General features: G+C 52.9%; 5 pseudogenes; all 5 read right to left on the bottom strand.

The window, feature by feature from the left end:
• Positions 1–238: 238 nt before the first annotated feature.
• LOC137333882 (5S ribosomal RNA) lies at positions 239–347 on the bottom strand (annotated as a pseudogene).
• Positions 348–15,461: 15,114 nt separating this feature from the next.
• LOC137333880 (5S ribosomal RNA) lies at positions 15,462–15,580 on the bottom strand (annotated as a pseudogene).
• Positions 15,581–15,826: 246 nt separating this feature from the next.
• On the bottom strand, positions 15,827–15,945 carry LOC137333883 (5S ribosomal RNA; annotated as a pseudogene).
• A 4,151-nt stretch (positions 15,946–20,096) lies between these two features.
• Positions 20,097–20,215, bottom strand: LOC137333894 (5S ribosomal RNA; annotated as a pseudogene).
• A 246-nt stretch (positions 20,216–20,461) lies between these two features.
• On the bottom strand, positions 20,462–20,580 carry LOC137333892 (5S ribosomal RNA; annotated as a pseudogene).
• Positions 20,581–21,887: the final 1,307 nt, after the last annotated feature.

Genomic DNA, 21,887 nt, shown 5'->3' with positions numbered 1-21,887 from the left:
GTTCTCCCACTCCACTCAAAGGCTTCCTGCTTTGTGTGTGTTTTTTCACCAGCTTAGTTTCTTGTGTATTTTTCACTCTGTCTCGATCCCCTTCCCTTTGTCTGGCAGCAGGAGAATGTGCAGCAAAGAAATGGGAAAAAAGAGAGAGAGTGAGAGAGTGCAGGAGCTGGCAGGGAGGCTTGGTGATTAACAGCAGTGTGAATGTGTGTAGCTGAGAGCAGCCTGTGGCGGCAGCAAAAGCCGACTGCACCTGGTATTCCCAGGCGGTCTCCCATCCAAGTACTAACCAGGCCTGACTCTGCTCAGCTTCCGAGATCAGGCGTTTTCAGACTAGTGTGGCCGTAGGTGTTTACTGATTGGCTTTCTCTTTACTTAAAGATATTGCAATCCTGTGGCTCATTCTTTTTGTTGCTTTCTCTTTCCTTTGCCTCCCATTTCCCCCATTCCCCACCTTGTTCTCTTCCTCTCTCGGTGTTCAGCCTCCCCCACACAAACGACAAGCCCCATCCTTCCTGGTCTCCCCTTGCCTCAACCTTCAAAACGGCATTAGCTTCACCGTTCACTCACTCATTCACTCCCTCGCTCACCTCCCTCACTCACTTACTCGTTCCCTCACTCAGTCACTCACTGCCCACACTAACTTACTCACTCGTTCACTCACTCATTCACTCACAAACTCACTCGTTCACTCACTCATTCACTCACAAACTCACTCATTCACTCACTCGTTCACTCACAAACTCACTCATTCACTCACTCGTTCACTCACAAACTCACTCATTCACTCACTCGTTCACCACCCTCACTCATTCACTCCCTCGTTCACTCACAAACTCACTCACTCACTCCCTCGTTCACTCACAAACTCACTCAATTACTCACTCACACACATCCTCACTCACAGCCATCAATTTCTTACTCGCCGCCCTCCCTCGCTCCCACACTCGCCGCCCTCGCTCATTCCCACACTCGCCGCCCTCGCTCCCACACTCGCCGCCCTCGCTCATTCCCACACTCGCCTCCCTCGTTCGCACACTCGCCTCCCTCGCTCCCACACTCACCTCCCTCCCTCGCTCCCACACTCACCTCCCTCCCTCGCTCCCACACTCGCCGCCCTCGCTCATTCCCACACTCGCCTCCCTCGTTCGCACACTCGCCTCCCTCGCTCCCACACTCACCTCCCTCCCTCGCTCCCACACTCGCCGCCCTCGCTCGCACACTCGCCGCCCTCGCTCGCACACTCGCCGCCCTCGCTCGCACACTCGCCGCCCTCGCTCCCACACTCGCCGCCCTCGCTCGCACACTCGCCGCCCTCGCTCGCACACTCGCCGCCCTCGCTCGCTCCCACACTCGCCTCCCTCCCTCGCTCCCACACTCGCCTCCCTCCCTCGCTCCCACACTCGCCTCCCTCCCTCGCTCCCACACTCGCCGCCCTCGCTCCCACACTCGCCTCCCTCCCTCGCTCCCACACTCGCCTCCCTCGCTCCCACTCGCCGCCCTCGCTCGCACACTCGCCTCCCTCGCTCCCACTCGCCTCCCTCGCTCCCACTCGCCGCCCTCGCTCGCACACTCGCCGCCCTCTCTCCCACACTCGCCGCCCTCGCTCGCACACTCGCCGCCCTCGCTCCCACTCGCCGCCCTCGCTCGCACACTCGCCGCCCTCTCTCCCACACTCGCCGCCCTCGCTCGCACACTCGCCGCCCTCGCTCCCACACTCGCCTCCCTCCCTCGCTCCCACACTCGCCTCCCTCGCTCCCACTCGCCGCCCTCGCTCGCACACTCGCCTCCCTCGCTCCCACTCGCCGCCCTCGCTCCCACTCGCCGCCCTCGCTCGCACACTCGCCGCCCTCTCTCCCACACTCGCCGCCCTCGCTCGCACACTCGCCGCCCTCGCTCCCACACTCGCCGCCCTCTCTCCCACACTCGCCGCCCTCGCTCGCACACTCGCCGCCCTCGCTCCCACACTCGCCGCCCTCGCTCCCACACTCGCCTCCCTCCCTCGCTCCCACACTCGCCTCCCTCGCTCCCACTCGCCGCCCTCGCTCGCACACTCGCCGCCCTCGCTCGCTCCCACACTCGCCTCCCTCGCTCCCACACTCACCTCCCTCCCTCGCTCCCACACTCACCTCCCTCCCTCGCTCCCACACTCACCTCCCTCCCTCGCTCCCACACTCGCCGCCCTCGCTCGCTCCCACACTCGCCTCCCTCCCTCGCTCCCACACTCACCTCCCTCCCTCGCTCCCACACTCGCCTCCCTCCCTCTCTCCCACACTCGCCGCCCTCGCTCCCACACTCGCCTCCCTCGCTCCCACTCGCCGCCCTCGCTCGCACACTCGCCGCCCTCGCTCGCTCCCACACTCGCCTCCCTCGCTCCCACACTCGCCTCCCTCGCTCCCACACTCACCTCCCTCCCTCGCTCCCACACTCGCCTCCCTCCCTCGCTCCCACACTCGCCGCCCTCGCTCGCTCCCACACTCGCCTCCCTCCCTCGCTCCCACACTCGCCGCCCTCGCTCCCACACTCACCTCCCTCCCTCGCTCCCACACTCGCCGCCCTCGCTCGCTCCCACACTCGCCTCCCTCCCTCGCTCCCACACTCGCCGCCCTCGCTCGCTCCCACACTCGCCTCCCTCGCTCCCACACTCGCCGCCCTCGCTCGCTCCCACACTCGCCTCCCTCCCTCGCTCCCACACTCGCCGCCCTCCCTCGCTCCCACACTCGCCGCCCTCGCTCGCTCCCACACTCACCTCCCTCCCTCGCTCCCACACTCGCCTCCCTCCCTCGCTCCCACACTCGCCGCCCTCCCTCGCTCCCACACTCGCCTCCCTCCCTCGCTCCCACACTCGCCGCCCTCCCTCGCTCCCACACTCGCCGCCCTCGCTCGCTCCCACACTCACCTCCCTCCCTCGCTCCCACACTCGCCTCCCTCCCTCGCTCCCACACTCGCCGCCCTCGCTCGCTCCCACACTCGCCTCCCTCCCTCGCTCCCACACTCGCCGCCCTCCCTCGCTCCCACACTCGCCGCCCTCGCTCGCTCCCACACTCACCTCCCTCCCTCGCTCCCACACTCGCCTCCCTCCCTCGCTCCCACACTCGCCTCCCTCCCTCGCTCCCACACTCGCCGCCCTCCCTCGCTCCCACACTCGCCGCCCTCCCTCGCTCCCACACTCGCCGCCCTCGCTCGCTCCCCACACTCGCCTCCCTCCCTCGCTCCCACACTCGCCTCCCTCCCTCGCTCCCACACTCACCTCCCTCCCTCGCTCCCACACTCGCCGCCCTCGCTCCCACACTCGCCGCCCTCGCTCGCACACTCGCCGCCATCGCTCGCTCCCACACTCGCCTCCCTCCCTCGCTCCCACACTCACCTCCCTCGCTCCCACACTCACCTCCCTCGCTCCCACACTCACCTCCCTCGCTCCCACACTCACCTCCCTCGCTCCCACACTCACCTCCCTCGCTCCCACACTCACCTCCCTCGCTCCCACACTCACCTCCCTCGCTCCCACACTCACCTCCCTCGCTCATGTCATTTGCTCACTCATCTCATGGACACACCTCACGCAGTTACTTCACTAAATCACTCAACGACTCGCACACTCGATCACTCACTCAATCAGGCAAGCACACGTTCCCTCACTCACTCACTCAAGCGCTCTCACCTCACACACTCGCCTCATGCACACACACTCACTCTCAATCACTGAAGCACTCGCTCACTCGCTCGTTCACTCACTCCCGTCTTCACTCACTCCTCCGAAAACGTTGTTCCCTCACTCCGAAAACGTTGTTCCCTCATGCCTCAAAATACAGATAATCGGGAGCAGCCTTTTCTCCTCTCTCAGGCCCAAGTCCAAACCCCAATTCGAGTCACATTTGCCCAATTCAGACCCGATGCAGATGTGGGTGTTTCCGAACAGGGAGAAAAACAGCTCACGGCCCTGAATTGCTGCAAGGAAACAAAGTGAGAGATGGAGTGAGAGCGAGAGAGAGTGGGAGAGAGAGAGAGAGGACAAGAGAGAGAGAGAGAGACAGAGAGAGAGTGAGAGAGAGGACAAGAGAGACAGAGAGAGAGTGAGAGAGAGTGAGAGAGAGGGACGAGAGAGAGAGGGGGGAGAGAGAGAGAGAGGACAAGAGAGAGAGAGAGAGAGAGACAGAGAGAGAGAGAGAGTGAGAGAGAGGGAGCGAGGGAGTGGGGAGCGAGGGAGTGGGAGAGAGAGAGAGAGTGAGAGAGAGAGAGGGAGAGAGAGAGAGAGAGGACAAGAGAGAGAGAGGCAGACAGAGAGAGAGTGAGAGAGAGGGAGCGAGGGAGTGGGAGAGAGAGAGAGAGAGTGAGAGAGAGAGAGGGAGTGGGAGAGAGAGAGAGTGGGAGAGAGAGAGAGAGGGACAAGAGAGAGAGAGGCAGACAGAGAGAGAGAGAGGGAGTGGGAGAGAGAGAGGACAAGAGAGAGAGAGAGGGGGAGTGAGAGAGAGAGGGGGAGCGAGGGAGTGAGAGAGAGAGAGAGAGAGAGAGGACAAGAGAGAGAGAGAGAGATGAGAGGGGGAGCGAGAGATCCATCACACAGACACTCCCCACTGACACACACTCTCCCCACACACACTCCCCACTGACACACACTCTCCCCAGACACTCCCCACTGACACACACTCTCCCCAGACACTCCCCACTGACACAACACTCTCCCCAGGACACTCCCCACTGACACACACTCTCCCCAGACACTCCCCACTGACAACCACACTCTCCCCAGACACTCCCCACTTACCCACACTCTCCCCAGACACTCCCCACTTACCCACACTCTCCCCAGACACTCCCCACTTACCCACACTCTCCCCAGACACTCCCCACTTACCCACACTCTCCCCACACACTCCCCACTGACACACACTCTCCCCAGACACTCCCCACTGACACACACTCTCCCCAGACACTCCCCACTGACACACACTCTCCCCATACACTCCCCACTGACACACACTCTCCCCAGACACTCCCCACTTACCCACACTCTCCCCAGACACTCCCCACTTACCCACACTCTGCCCAGACACTCCCCACTTACCCACACTCTCCCCAGACACTCCCCACTTACCCACACTCTCCCCAGACACTCCCCACTTACCCACACTCTCCCCAGACTCCCCACTGACACACACTCTCTCCCCAGACACTCCCCACTGACACACACTCTCCCCAGACACTCCCCACTTACCCACACTCTGCCCAGACACTCCCCACTGACACACACTCTCCCCAGACACTCCCCACTGACACACACTCTCCCCAGACACTCCCCACTGACACACACTCTCCCCAGACACTCCCCACTGACACACACTCTCCCCAGACACTCCCCACTGACACACACTCTCCCCAGACACTCCCCACTGACACACACTCTCCCCACTGACACACAATCTCCCCAGACACTCCCCACTTACCCACATTCTCCCCACACACTACCCACTTACCCACACACTCCCCACTCTCCCCAGACAGACACACTTACCTAAGTCCAGATATCTATGCACAGGTCAGGCCCCCAAGGGTGAACAGCCCTACTGCTGGGCAGCTGAAACTGAACAGCTGGTCAGCACAGAGATTCGGAAGCTTCGCACTGCTGCCCAATCCAGGGTCACCCTAACTCTCAGTGCATTGGCTTGTGGGTTATTTCTACACATTGACTACAGCCTCACTGAATCACGGTCGAGCAGCCCTTCGATAGGGGGGTGGAGTAAATCCCTCCGTTCCATGTCTGAGCGTTTAGAGCCATCGAGAGAGCGGATTGGATGTCTGTCGTACACGACACTCCCTTAACTCACATTGGGACTTTGCTGAAATTGAATGAATTTGTGAAAGGCCAAAGTGACCGTGGCCCTTTCTCACTGGGGTCTCAATAGACTATGTCCAAAGGACCCCAGGTACCAATATCACTCATCTCCTGGAATAGATGTCCCTGTACCTTCCAATCCAGCCATAGAAAGATGTGGTGTGGAGCCAGCAGCCATATCCCTGTTGTTCAGGATGATGAGCAGCGTGCACTGGTTCTAAAGGTGAGGCTGACAACAACCCACTGGGAGCAAACTTCTATTGGACCTCCTCCGATGGTGGAAGTGCAGCGGAATGGGCTGTACGTCTGCCGATCTCGGGTGACCTGGACCCCACGCCACATAATGGGGACGGGTGACCCATACCTGTAAGAGTGAATAAAGGATTTGATAGGGTGGATCGAGAGAAACTATTTCCTCTGGTGGGAGAGTCCAGAACAAGGGGGCATAACCTTAAAATAGAGCTAGGCCATCCAGGGGTGATGTCAGGAAGTGTTTCTTCACACAAAGGGGATTGGAAATCTGGAAATCTCTCCCCCAAAAATCTGTTGAGGCTGGGGGTCAATTGAAATTGTCAAAATGGTGATTGATAGATTTTTGTTAGGCAAGAGTATTAAGGGGTACGGAGAACTAAGGTGGGTAGAGGGAGTTAAGATCGAGATCAGCCATGACCTAATTGAATGGCATCACAGGCTCGAGGGGCTGAATGGCCTCCTCCTGATCCTTTTTCCTAAGCACTGACTCCGTCACTCAGAGTAGAGCAATTTCACCCAAATTGTGCAGTCCAACAAAACTCAGATCACAGCAAAATCTAGGCAAGGGGGTTACTTTTCTTAGTTAACTCTCAAAGTATGAATTTTGATTTCTATTTTGAAGTGTAAGTACAGCCCCACCCCCTCCATGGGCACCATTGGCCCAAGGGTCCACACCAGGCCGTAGCATAACTTTCTTGGAGACTTTATCTAGCTACAGTCTCCAGCCATGGAACTGGGCCAGAGTCGGAGGACTGGAGGATCCTGGCTCTGGGCCCTCCATTGCTGCTGTTGCCATTGCTCTTTACTTGTGCTCCATATAAACAAGAACAAAAGAAAACTTTATTGTCCCATTAGCACAGTGCAAAAGGCACCCATTGGATAGAGTGTTAAGCACTGTGTGTACATGGGCACACTATGCAAAGTATCACTGGGAGATTCCTTTACTGGGCACATTGGAACTCCAATGAATTGAAATGTACAGTATGAGTTTGAACAGCCGATGGCAGTGGGGGGAGGAGGTGAGTTCCATGTACAAGGTCCCAAAAATAACTGGAGGGAATGGGCCAGCAGGAGAAAGCAAACTTCGGAACGGAGCGAAACTTGAGCCCGAGGCCATGTCCATTGGACAGATTTCCCACCCCCTGCTTGGGCAATTTGATGGGTTTGCTTCATTATTTTGTGAATGATTGAAGTTTTTCTATCTGTTATAAAGGTATTTTTTTTAGCTATAGAAGGTTGGTTAACTGAGGAAAGAGCAGCTGGTCAAAGATGTCTGAATAAATGGAAGTATTTGAGGACGGGTAGGTTTCTCTCCAGTCTAATGACAATAATCCATTTAATCCAAGCAGTAGGAAGCTGCCGACACGTTGAAGGTGTGACGGCGCACTACACAATTCAGGTTTAAATTGCAGCCAGTGTTTTCTAGTCACACCAGTTGTGCGTGTTTGATGAACACTTCCTGCTTTTTCCCATGTGTCTGGTGTAGGTTTCTCCTGCATTGAGAACCTGGAGGAGTACACTGGCCTGAGGTGCCTGTGGCTGGAGTGCAACGGCCTGTCCAGGATCGGGAACCTGGATGCTCAGACCGAGCTACGCTGCCTCTTCCTGCATCAAAACCTCATTCATAAAATGGAGAACCTGGAGCCGCTGCAGAAACTGGACTCCCTCAACCTCAGCAACAACTACATCAGAACCATTGAGAACCTCTGTGAGTGAAGCTCAGGGGCCTGCCTGTCCTTTCCCATACACTGGAAGTGCTCTCAATATAAAGTACTTGCTCCCTTCTTTGGACCTACTCTAGGAGGAGTCCATGTTGGGAACATGTCTGATCTCTCACTCACTTGCTCACTTCCCTTGCTCGGTTGGTCACTCGCTCACCTCCCTCACTCGGTCACTTCCTCACTGCCCTCGCTCACTCAGCTCCCTCAATCGCTCACTCACCGCCCTCGCTCACTCATCACCCTCGATGGCTCTCACCTCGCTCACTCACCTCCTTCGCTCACTCACTGCCCTCACAGGCACACTCACCACCCTCGCTCGCTCACTCACTGCCCTCACTAGCACATCTCCCTCGTTCACTCGCTTTCTGCCCTTGCTCGCTCGCTCATTCAACCTCATTGGCTCTCACCTTGCTCAGTCACCGCTGTCGCTCACTCACTCACCTCCCTCGCTCGCTCACTTACTCAACTGCCTCCCTCGCACACTCGCACATTTCCCTTGCTTGCTCACTAACCGTCCTTGCTCACTTGCTCACTCACCCTCGCTCGCCCACTCACCATAAGAACATAAGAAATTTCTCCTCATCTCAGTCCTACATGGCCGACCCCTTATTCTGAGACTGTGACCCCTGGTTCTAGACTCCCCAGCCAGGGGAAACATCCTCTTTGAATCTACACTGTCGAGCCCTGTAAGAATTTTGCATGTTTCAATGAGATCACCTCTCATTGTTCTAAACTCCAGAGAATACAGGTCTAGTCTACTCAATCTCTCCTCATACGACAATCCTGGCATCCCAGGAATCAGTCTGGTGAACCTTCATTGTACTCCCTCTATGGCAAGTATATCCTTCCTTAGGTAAGGAGAGCAAAATTGTACACAATATTCCAGGTGCGGTCTCACCAAGGCCCCGTATAATTACAGTAAGACACCTTTACTACTGTACTCAAATCCTCTTGTAATAAAGGCCAACATACCATTTGCCTTCCTAACTGCTTGCTGCACCTGCATGTTAGCTTTCAGTGACTCATGTACAAGGACACCCAGGTCCCTTTGAACATCAACATTTCCCAATCTATCACCATTTAAAAAATAATCTGCATTTCTGTTTTCCTACCAAAGTGGATAACTTCACATTTTCCACATTATATACCATCTGCCATGTATTTGCCCACTCACTTAGCCTGTCTATATCTCCTTGAAGCATCTTTGCATCCTCATCACAACTCACATTCCCACCTAGTTTTGTGTTATTAGCAAACTTGGAAATATTACATTTGGTCCCCTCATCCAAATCATTAATATAGATTGTGATTAGCTGGGGCCCAAGCACCGATCCCTGCGATACCCCACTAGTCACAGTCTGCCAACCTGAAAAAGACATGTTTATTCCTACTCTCTGTTTTCTGTCTGTTAACCAATTCTCAATCCATGTCAATATATTACCCCCAATTCAATGTGCTCTAACTTTGTTCATCAACCTCCTGTGTGGGATATTATCGAAAGCCTTTTGAAAATCCAAATACACCACATCCACTGGTTCCCCCTTATCTATTCTACTAGTTACATCCTCAAAGAACTCCAGTCGGTTTGTCAAACGTGATTTCCCTTTAATAAATCCATGCTGACTCTGCCAAATCCTATTATTATTTTCTAAGTGTCCTGTTATCACATCCCTTATAATAGATTCTAGCATTTTCCCTACAACTGATGTAAGGCTAACAGGTCTGTAGTTCCCTGTTTTCTCTCTCCCTCCTTTCTTAAATAGTGCGGTTACATTTGCTACCCTCCAATCTGCAGAAACCACTCCAGAATCTACAGAATTTTGGAAGATGACAACTAATGCATCCACTATCTCCATAGCCACCTCTTTCAAAACCCTGGGATGCAGATCATCAGGTCCTTGGGATTTATCTACTTTCAGTCCCATTAATTTCTCTAGCTCTATTTTTTTACTAATACTAATTTCCTTCAGTTCCTCATTCTCGCCAGATCCTTGGTTCCCTAATATTTCCGTAAAGAAAGACACAAAGTATTTGTTTAATTTCTCTGACATGTCCTTATTCCCCATTATAAATTCTCCCGTCTCTGTGTGTAAGGGACCCACATTTGCCTTCACCAGTCTTTTCCTTTTTACATACCTATAGAAGCTTTTACAGTCCGTTTTTATGTTTCTCGCTAGTTTACTCTCATTCTATTTTCCCTTTCTTTATTAATTTCTTGGTCCTCCTTTGCTGAATTCTAAAATGCTCCCAAACCTCAGGCTTACTGCTTTTTCTGGCAACTTTATCTGCCTCTTCCTTTGATTTAATACTATCTTTAATTTCTCTTGTGAGCTGCGGTTGGACCACTTTTCCTGTTGTGTTTTTGTGCTTTAAAGTTATGTATTAATTCTTTAAATGCTGGCCATTGCCTGTCTACCATCATACCTTTTATTGGCGTTCCCCAATCAACCACAGCCAACTTGTACCTCGTACCTTCGTAGTTTCCTTTGTTTAGATTTAAGGCCCTAGTTTCGGATTGAACTACATCACTTTCAAACTTAATGAAGAATTCTATCATATTATGGTCACTCTTCCCTAAGAGCTCCGTTATAACAAGATCATTAATTAACCCTTTCTCATTGCACAATACTAGATCTAAAATAACCTCTTCCCTAGTTGGTTCCTCAACATCCTGATCTAGAAAACCACCTCGTATACATTCCAGGAATTTGTCCTCCACAGTATTAGTGCTAATTTGGTTTGCCCAATCTATATGTAGATTAAAATCCCCCATGATTACTGTATTACCCATATTACATGCTCTTCTAATGTCCTGCTTTATACCGTGCCCTACATTACCACTACTGTTTGGTGCCCTATAAACAACTCCCACCAATGTTTTCTGCCCCTTGCTGTTTCTTAGCTCCACCCAAACTGATTCTACATCTTGATCTTCTGAGCCAAGATCCTTTCTCACTATTGTACTGATCTCATCCTTTATTAACAGCGCTGCCCCACCTCCTTTTCCTTTTTGCCTGTCCTTCCTACATGTCAAATATCCCTGAATATTCAGTTCCCAGCCTTGGTCACCCTGCAGCCAGGTCTCTGTAATGGTACTAGATCACACCCATTTACTTTTATTGGTGCCGTCAACTCATCTACCTTGTTGCAAATGCTGCGAGCACTCAGATAAAGTGCCTTTAATTTCGCCTTTTTAACATTTTTTCCTATTTTGACCTTATTTGCTGCTGGCCTTTGTTTCCGCTGCCTTCCAATTTCACTTACTACTTTTCTGCCTTCCACTTCCAGCTTTGTTACTCTCCCTTCTGAATCTCCTCTCAGGTTCCCATCCCCCTGCCAAGTTAGTTTAAACCTTCTGCAACAGCACTATCTCCCCGCAAGGATATTGGTCCCGGCCCTGTTGAGGCGCAACCCGTCCGGCTTGTACAGGTCCCACCTCCCCCAGATTAGGTCCCAATGCCCCGAGAATCTAAAGCCCTCCCTCCTGCACCATCTCTCCAGCCACACATTCATCTGCTCCATCCTCCTATTTCTATATTTACTGGGAGTAATCCGGGGATTACTACCCTTAACTCCTTAAACTCTGCCTGCAGGACCTCATCCCTCTTTCTACCTATGTCATTGTTACCGATATGGACCATGACCTCTGGCTGTTCACCCTCCCCCCCCGCAGAATGTTCTGCAGCCGTTCAGTGACATCCTTGACCCTGGCACCAGGAAGGCAACATAACTGTCTGTTCCCCTAACTATAGAATCCCCTATCACTATTGCTCTCCTGACATTTCTCCTCCCCCCTGTACAGCTGAGCCACCCATGGTGCTCTGGTCTTGGGTCTGGCTCCGCTCCCCAGAGGAACCCTCTCCATCACCAGTATTCACTGAATACCGGTTAGAGAGTGAGATGCCCTCGGGGGACTCCTGCACTACCTGCAAGGAAAAGTACGGACTTGGTTAGGAAGTTGGCTGAGCGAAAGTCGACAGAGAGTAGGGATAATGGGTAAGTACTCACATTGGCAGGATGTGACTAGTGGAGTCCCGCAGGGATCTGTCTTGGGGCCTCAATTATTCACAATATTTATTAACGACTTAGATGAAGGCATAGAAAGTCTCATATCTAAGTTTGCCGATGACACAAAGATTGGTGGCATTGTAAGCAGTGTAGATGAAAACATAAAATTACAAAGCAATATTGATAGATTAGGTGAATGGGCAAAACTGTGGCAAATGGAATTCAATGTAGACAAATGTGAGGTCATCCACTTTGGATCAAAAAAGGATAGAACAGGGTACTTTCTAAATGGTAAAAAGTTAAAAACAGTGGATGTCCAAAGGGACTTCGGGGTTCAGGTACATAGATCATTGAAGTGTCATGAACAGGTGCAGAAAATAATCACTAAGGCTAATGGAATGCTGGCCTTTATATCGAGAGGACCAGAGTACAAGGGGGCAGAAGTTATGCTGCAGCTATACAAAACCCTGGTTAGACCGCACCTGGAGTACTGTGAGCAGTTCTGGGCACCGCACCTTCGGAAGGACATATTGGCCTTGGAGGGAGTGCAGCGTAGGTTTACTAGAATGATACCCGGACTTCAAGGGTTAAGTTACGAGGAGAGATTACACAAATTGGGGTTGTATTCTCTGGAGTTTAGAAGGTTAAGGGGTGATCTGATCGAAGTTTATAAGATATTAAGCGGAACAGATAGGGTGGATAGAGAGAAACTATTTCCGCTGGTTGGGGATTTTAGGAGTAGGGGGCACAGTCTAAAAATTAGAGCCAGACCTTTCAGGAGCGAGATTAGAAAACATTTCTACACACAAAGGCTGGTAGAAGTTTGGAACTCTCTTCCGTAAACAGCAATTGATACTAGCTCAATTGCTAAATTTAAATGTGAGATAGATAGCTTTTTGTCAGCCAAAGGTATTAAGGGATATGGGCCAAAGGCAGGTATATGGAGTTAGATCACACATCAGCCATGATCTTATCAAATGGCGGAGCAGGCACGAGGGGCTGAATGGCCTACTCCCGTTCCTATGTTCCTATGCCTGGTCCTCCTTGTCTGTCTGGCGGTCACCCAGTCCCTCTCTGCCTGCACTCTCTTAAGCTGCGGGGTGACCACCTCCTGAAACGTTCTATCCATGCAGCTCTCAGCCTCGTGGATCCACTGCAGTGCCTCCAGCTGCTGCTCAAACTCCAAAACCCGGAGCTCGAGCTCCTCCAGCTGACGACACTTCCTGCACCGGTGGTTGTCCAGGACACGGGAAGCGTCCTGGAGTTCCCACATGGCACAGGCCGTATATTCGACGGGTCTGAGCTGCCCTGCCATGTCTCCATTTATGAATTAGATTGTTTACTAAACTTAACAAAAATAAATTAAACCTTAAAAAAACAGTCAACAGAAAAAGAAACACTCACCAGCTACGAGCCAATCAGCTTCTTCCCCTGTTTATTTCGAGTTTTATTAGTCGAGTTAATAAACTAATTGAAGTTATTAAATTTAATAAACTAACAGCAGTTTTACACTCCCAGCTTTTAATTTAATTTTACCCAATTCGCCAACTCAGGGGGAGAAAGAAGCTGTAACACATACCAGCCAATCACCGACCTGCTGTCCCGTGACCTCACTCCTGGGTTTCTGTCTCGATTCCCACCGACTGCTCGAGAAGATCCACCAATCCCAGTGAGAGTAGGGTCACCCCTCCACCAATCCCAGTGAGAGTAGAGTCACCCCTCCACCAATCCCAGTGAGAGTAGGGTCACCCCTCCACCAATCCCATTGAGAGTAGGGTCATCCCTCCACAAATCCCAGTGAGAGTAGGGTCACCCCTCCACCAATCCCAGTGAGAGCAGGGTCACCCCTCCACCAATCCCAGTGAGAGCAGGGTCACACCTCCACCAATCCCAGTGAGAGTAGGGTCACACCTCCACCAATCCCAGTGAGAGCAGGGTCACCCCTCCACCAATCCCAGTGAGAGCAGGGTCACCCCTCCACCAATCCCAGTGAGAGTAGGGTCACCCCTCCACCAATCCCAGTGAGAGTAGGGTCACCCCTCCACCAATCCCAGTGAGAGCAGGGTCACCCCTCCACCAATCCCAGTGAGAGTAGGGTCACCCCTCCACCAATCCCAGTGAGAGTAGAGTCATCCCTCCACCAATCCCAGTGAGAGTAGGGTCACCCCTCCACCAATCCCAGTGAGAGTAGAGTCATCCCTCCACCAATCCCAGTGAGAGTAGGGTCACCCCTCCACCAATCCCAGTGAGAGTAGGGTCACCCCTCCACCAATCCCAGTGAGAGTAGGGTCACCCCTCCACCAATCCCAGTGAGAGTAGAGTCACCCCTCCACCAATCCCAGTGAGAGTAGGGTCACCCCTCCACCAATCCCAGTGAGAGTAGGGTCACCCCTCCACCAATCCCAGTGAGAGTAGGGTCACCCCTCCACCATTCCCGGTGAGAGTAGAGTCACCCCTCCACCAATCCCAGTGAGAGTAGGGTCACCCCTCCACCAATCCCAGTGAGAGTAGGGTCACCCCTCCACCAATCCCAGTGAGAGTAGAGTCACCCCTCCACCAATCCCAGTGAGAGCAGGGTCACCCCTCCACCAATCCCGGTGAGAGTAGAGTCACCCCTCCACCAATCCCAGTGAGAGCAGGGTCACCCCTCCACCAATCCCGGTGAGAGTAGGGTCACCCCTCCACCAATCCCATTGATTTTCGTTCCCTGTCCGTCAATCCCAGTGAGTGAAAGCTCCACCCTCCACTGCCGGCAGTGATTGTAGGCCCTCAATCCTGGGCTTTTATTTTGCCAGCTCAGCACCCTCCGGTGCTCCACCAGGTCCGCTCCCGCCGCGTCCTCGCTTACCTACCTCACCTCCCTTCCTCACTCACATCCATCACTCAACTCTCTCGCTCACTGCCCTCGCTTGCTCACTCACTGGCTTTGGGGAGTTAGGAGGTGAGTCACTAGTCACAGAATACCCAGCCTCCAGCCTGCTCTTGTAGCCACAGTATTTACGTTCAGGTCCAGTTAAGTTTCTGGTCAATGGTGACCCCCAGGATGTTGAAGATGGGGGATTTGGTGATGGTAATGCCGTTAAATGTCAAGGGGAGGTGGTTAGATTCTCTCTTGTTGGAGATGGTCATTGCCTGGCACTTGTCTGGCACGAATGTTACTTGCCACTTATCAGCCCAAGCCTGGATGTTGTCCAGGTCTTGCTTCTTGCGGGTTCGAACTGCTTCATTATCTGAGGGGTTGCGAATGGAACTGAACACTGTGCAATCAACAGCGAATATCGCCTCTTCTGACCTTATGATGGAGGGAAGGTCATTGATGAAGCAGCTGAAGATAGTTGGGCCTTGGACACTGCCCTGAGGAACTCCTGCAACAATGCCCTGGGACTGAGATGATTGGCCTCCAACAACCACTACCATCTTCCTTTGTGCTAAGTATGACTCCAGCCACTGGAGAGTTTTCCCCCTGATTCCCATTGACTTCAATTTAACTAGGGCTCCTTGGTGCCACACTCAGTCAAATGCTGCCTTGATGTCAAGGGCAGTCACTCTCACCTCACCTCTGGAATTCAGCTCCTTTGTCCATGTTTGAACCAAGGCTGTCATGAGGTCTGGAGCCGAGTGGTCCTGGTGGAACCTCTGCTCAGAAGAAAGGCCTCCTGCCCCTGGTATTCCCAGGCAGTCTCCCAAACAAATACTAACCAGGCCGGACTCTGCTTAACGTCCGAGATCAGACAGGATCGGGTACTTTCAGAGCAGTGTGGCAATAGGCGATTGGCTGCTTTGGTTCACTTTACTCAAAGGCTTCCTGCTTTGTGTGTGTTTTTTCACCAGCTTAGTCTTGTGTATTTTTCACTCTGTCTCGATCCCCTTCCCTTTGTCTGGCAGCAGGAGAATGTGCAGCAAAGAAATGGGAAAAAAGAGAGAGAGTGAGAGAGTGCAGGAGCTGGCAGGGAGGCTTGGTGATTAACAGCAGTGTGAATGTGTGTAGCTGAGAGCAGCCTGTGGCGGCAGCAAAAGCCGACTGCACCTGGTATTCCCAGGCGGTCTCCCATCCAAGTACTAACCAGGCCTGACTCTGCTCAGCTTCCGAGATCAGACGAGATCGGGCGTTTTCAGACTAGTGTGGCCGTAGGCATTTACTGATTGGCTTTCTCTTTACTTAAAGGATTGCAATCCTGTGGCTCATTCTTTTTGTTGGTTTCTCTTTCCTTTTCCTCCCATTTCCCCCATTCCCCACCTTGTTCTCTTCCTCTCTCGGTGTTCAGCCTCCCCCACACAAACTACAAGCCCCATCCTTCCTGGCCTCCCCTTGCCTCAACCTTCAAAACGGCATTAGCTTCACTGTTCACTCACTCATTCACTCCCTCGTTCACCACCCTCACTCATTCACTCCCTCGTTCACCACCCTCACTCATTCACTCCCTCGTTCACCACCCTCACTCATTCACTCACTCACACACCACACACCGCCATCAATTTCTCGCTCACAACCCTCGCTCGTGCACTTACCTTCCTCGCTTACTCGCTCACCGCCCTCGCTCGCTCCATACTCACCTCCCTCACTCACCTAATTCGCTCACTCATCTCAACGACTCACCTCACGCACTTCACTAAATCACTCAACTACTCGCACACTCACTCATTCAGGCAAGCACGCATTCCCTCTCTCACTCACTCACTCAAGCACTTGCTCACTCACTCGTTCACTCACTCGTTCACTCACTCCTGCAAAAACGTTGCTCCCTCATTGCTCAAAAATATGTTCCTATACCCATTTACTTTTATTGGTGTTGTCAACTCATCTACCTTGTTGCGAATGCTGCGTGAATTCAGATAAAGTGCATTTAATTTCGCCTTTTTAAAATTTTGTCCTATTTTGACCTTATTTGCTGCTGGCCTTTGTTTCCGCTGCGTTCCAATTTCACTTACTACTTTTCTGCCTTGCACTTCCAGCTTTGTTACTCTCCCTTCTGAATCTCCTCTCAGGTTCTCATCCCCCTGCCAAGTTAGTTTAAACCTTTTGCAACAGCACTATCTCCCCGCAAGGATATTGGTCCCGGCCCTGTTGAAATGTAACCCGTCCGGCTTGTTCATGTCCCACCTCCCCCAGAACCGGTCCCAATGCCCCGGGAATCTAAAGCCCTCCCTCCTGCACCATCTCTCCAGCCACACATTCATCTGCTCCATCCTCCTATTTCTATACTCACTAGCGAGTGGCACTGGGAGTAATCTGGGGATTACTACCCTTGAGGTCCTGCTTGTTAATCTCTTTCCTAACTCCTTAAACCCTGCCTGTAGGACCTCATCCCTCTTTCTACCTATGCCGTTGGTACCGATATGGACCACGACCTCTGGCTGTTCACCCTCCCACCCCCCGCCCAGAATGTTCTGCAGCCGCTCAGTGACATCCTTGACCCTGGCACCAGGAAGGCAACATATCATCCTGGAATCACGCCTGCGGCTGTAGAAAGGCCTGTCTGTTCCCCTAACGACAGAATCCCCGATCACTATTGGTCTCCTGACCTCTCTCCTCCCCCCTGTACAGCTGAGCCACCCATGGTGCTCTGGTCTTGGGTCTGGCTGCACTCCCCAGAGGAACCCTCTCCATCACCAGAGTGAGATGCCCTCGGGGGACTCCTGCACTACCTGCCTGGTCCTCCTTGTCTGTCTGGCGGTCACCCAGTCCCTCTCCGTCTGCACTCTCTTAAGCTGCGGGGTGACCACCTCCTGAAACGTTCTATCCATGCAGCTCTCAGCCTCGTGGATCCACTGCAGTGACTCCAGCTGCTGCTCAAACTCCGAAACCCGGAGCTCGAGCTCCTCCAGCTGACGACACTTCCTGCACCGGTGGTTGTCCAGGACACGGGAAGCGTCCTGGAGTTCCCACATGGCACAGGCCGTGTATTCGACGGGTCTGAGCTGCCCTGCCATGTCTCCATTTATGAATTAGATTGTTTACTAAACTTAACAAAAATAAATTAAACCTTAAAAAAACAGTCAACAGAAAAAGAAACACTCACCAGCTACGAGCCAATCAGCTTCTTCCCCTGTTTATTTCTAGTTTTATTAGTCGAGTTAATAAACTAATTGAAGTTATTAAATTTAATAAACTAACAGCAGTTTTACACTCCCAGCTTTTAATTTAATTTTACCCAATTCGCCAACTCAGGGGGAGAAAGAAGCTGTAATACATACCAGCCAATCACCTACCTGCTGTCCCGTGACCTCACTCCTGGGTTTCTGTCTCGATTCCCACCGACTGCTCGAGAAGATCCACCAATCCCAGTGAGAGTAGGGTCACCCCTCCACCAATCCCAGTGAGAGTAGGGTCACCCCTCCACCAATCCCAGTGAGAGTAGGGTCACCCCTCCACCAATCCCAGTGAGAGTAGGGTCACCCCTCCACCAATCCCAGTGAGAGTAGTGTCACCCCTCCACCAATCCCGGTGAGAGTAGGGTCACCCCTCCACCAATCCTAGTGAGAGTAGGGTCACCCCTCCACCAATCCCAGTGAGAGTAGGGTCACCACTCCACCAATCCCAGTGAGAGTAGGGTCACCCCTCCACCAATCCCAGTGAGAGTAGGGTCACCCCTCCACCAATCCCAGTGAGAGTAGGGTCACCCCTCCACCAATCCCGGTGAGAGTAGGGTCACCCCTCCACCAATCCCGGTGAGAGTAGGGTCACCCCTCCACCAATCCCGGTGAGAGTAGGGTCACCCCTCCACCAATCCCAGTGAGAGGAGGGTCACCCCTCCACCAATCCCGGTGAGAGTAGGGTCACCCCTCCACCAATCCCGGTGAGAGTAGGGTCACCCCTCCACCAATCCCAGTGAGAGGAGGGTCACCCCTCCACCAATCCCGGTGAGAGTAGGGTCACCCCTCCACCAATCCCAGTGAGAGGAGGGTCACCCCTCCACCAATCCCGGTGAGAGTAGGGTCACCCCTCCACCAATCCCGGTGAGAGTAGGGTCACCCCTCCACCAATCCCAGTGAGAGTAGGGTCACCCCTCCACCAATCCCAGTGAGAGTAGGGTCACCCCTCCACCAATCCCAGTGAGAGGAGGGTCACCCCTCCACCAATCCCAGTGAGAGTAGGGTCACCCCTCCACCAATCGCAGTGAGAGTAGGGTCACCCCTCCACCAATCCCAGTGAGAGTAGGGTCACCCCTCCACCAATCCCAGTGAGAGTAGGGTCACCCCTCCACCAATCCTAGTGAGAGTAGGGTCACCCCTCCACCAATCCCAGTGAGAGTAGGGTCACCCCTCCACCAATCGCAGTGAGAGTAGGGTCACCCGGTGAGAGTAGAGTCACCCCTCCACCAATCCCATTGATTTTCGTTCCCTGTCCGTCAATCCCAGTGAGTGAAAGCTCCACCCTCCACTGCCGGCAGTGATTGTAGGCCCTCAATCCTGGGCTTTTATTTTGCCAGCTCAGCACCCTCCGGTGCTCCACCAGGTCCGCTCCCGTCGCGTCCTCGCTTACCTACCTCACCTCCCTTCCTCACTCACATCCATCACTCAACTCTCTCGCTCACTGCCCTCGCTTGCTCACTCACTGGCTTTGGGGAGTTAGGAGGTGAGTCACTAGTCACAGAATACCCAGCCTCCAGCCTGCTCTTGTAGCCACAGTATTTACGTTCAGGTCCAGTTAAGTTTCTGGTCAATGGTGACCCCCAGGATGTTGAAGATGGGGGATTTGGTGATGGTAATGCCGTTAAATGTCAAGGGGAGGTGGTTAGATTCTCTCTTGTTGGAGATGGTCATTGCCTGGCACTTGTCTGGCACGAATGTTACTTGCCACTTATCAGCCCAAGCCTGGATGTTGTCCAGGTCTTGCTTCTTGCGGGTTCGAACTGCTTCATTATCTGAGGGGTTGCGAATGGAACTGAACACTGTGCAATCAACAGCGAATATCGCCTCTTCTGACCTTATGATGGAGGGAAGGTCATTGATGAAGCAGCTGAAGATAGTTGGGCCTTGGACACTGCCCTGAGGAACTCCTGCAACAATGCCCTGGGGCTGAGATGATTGGCCTCCAACAACCACTACCATCTTCCTTTGTGCTAAGTATGACTCCAGCCACTGGAGAGTTTTCCCCCTGATTCCCATTGACTTCAATTTAACTAGGGCTCCTTGGTGCCACACTCAGTCAAATGCTGCCTTGATGTCAAGGGCAGTCACTCTCACCTCACCTCTGGAATTCAGCTCCTTTGTCCATGTTTGAACCAAGGCTGTCATGAGGTCTGGAGCCGAGTGGTCCTGGTGGAACCTCTGCTCAGAAGAAAGGCCTCCTGCCCCTGGTATTCCCAGGCAGTCTCCCAAACAAATACTAACCAGGCCGGACTCTGCTTAACGTCCGAGATCAGACAGGATCGGGTACTTTCAGAGCAGTGTGGCAATAGGCGATTGGCTGCTTTGGTTCACTTTACTCAAAGGCTTCCTGCTTTGTGTGTGTTTTTTCACCAGCTTAGTCTTGTGTATTTTTCACTCTGTCTCGATCCCCTTCCCTTTGTCTGGCAGCAGGAGAATGTGCAGCAAAGAAATGGGAAAAAAGAGAGAGAGTGAGAGAGTGCAGGAGCTGGCAGGGAGGCTTGGTGATTAACAGCAGTGTGAATGTGTGTAGCTGAGAGCAGCCTGTGGCGGCAGCAAAAGCCGACTGCACCTGGTATTCCCAGGCGGTCTCCCATCCAAGTACTAACCAGGCCTGACTCTGCTCAGCTTCCGAGATCAGACGAGATTGGGCGTTTTCAGACTAGTGTGGCCGTAGGCATTTACTGATTGGCTTTCTCTTTACTTAAAGGATTGCAATCCTGTGGCTCATTCTTTTTGTTGGTTTCTCTTTCCTTTTCCTCCCATTTCCCCCATTCCCCACCTTGTTCTCTTCCTCTCTCGGTGTTCAGCCTCCCCCACACAAACTACAAGCCCCATCCTTCCTGGCCTCCCCTTGCCTCAACCTTCAAAACGGCATTAGCTTCACTGTTCACTCACTCATTCACTCCCTCGTTCACCACCCTCACTCATTCACTCCCTCGTTCACCACCCTCACTCATTCACTCACTCACACACCACACACCGCCATCAATTTCTCGCTCACAACCCTCGCTCGTGCACTTACCGTCCTCGCTTACTCGCTCACCGCCCTCGCTCGCTCCATACTCACCTCCCTCACTCACCTAATTCGCTCACTCATCTCAACGACTCACCTCACGCACTTCACTAAATCACTCAACTACTCGCACACTCACTCATTCAGGCAAGCACGCATTCCCTCTCTCACTCACTCACTCAAGCACTTGCTCACTCACTCGTTCACTCACTCGTTCACTCACTCCTGCAAAAACGTTGCTCCCTCATTGCTCAAAAATATGTTCCTATACCCATTTACTTTTATTGGTGTTGTCAACTCATCTACCTTGTTGCGAATGCTGCGTGAATTCAGATAAAGTGCATTTAATTTCGCCTTTTTAAAATTTTGTCCTATTTTGACCTTATTTGCTGCTGGCCTTTGTTTCCGCTGCGTTCCAATTTCACTTACTACTTTTCTGCCTTGCACTTCCAGCTTTGTTACTCTCCCTTCTGAATCTCCTCTCAGGTTCTCATCCCCCTGCCAAGTTAGTTTAAACCTTCTGCAACAGCACTATCTCCCCGCAAGGATATTGGTCCCGGCCCTGTTGAAATGTAACCCGTCCGGCTTGTTCATGTCCCACCTCCCCCAGAACCGGTCCCAATGCCCCGGGAATCTAAAGCCCTCCCTCCTGCACCATCTCTCCAGCCACACATTCATCTGCTCCATCCTCCTATTTCTATACTCACTAGCGAGTGGCACTGGGAGTAATCCGGAGATTACTACCCTTGAGGTCCTGCTTGTTTATCTCTTTCCTAACTCCTTAAACCCTGCCTGTAGGACCTCATCCCTCTTTCTACCTATGCCGTTGGTACCGATATGGACCACGACCTCTGGCTGTTCACCCTCCCACCCCGCCCAGAATGTTCTGCAGCCGCTAAGTGACATCCTTGACCCTGGCACCAGGAAGGCAACATATCATCCTGGAATCACGCCTGCGGCTGTAGAAAGG

Source organism: Heptranchias perlo, chromosome 16 (genome assembly GCF_035084215.1).
Source record: "Heptranchias perlo isolate sHepPer1 chromosome 16, sHepPer1.hap1, whole genome shotgun sequence".
NCBI lineage: Eukaryota > Metazoa > Chordata > Chondrichthyes > Hexanchiformes > Hexanchidae > Heptranchias > Heptranchias perlo.
Note: the sequence above shows the minus strand (reverse complement) of the source record. Positions and strands in the feature narration are given on the sequence as shown.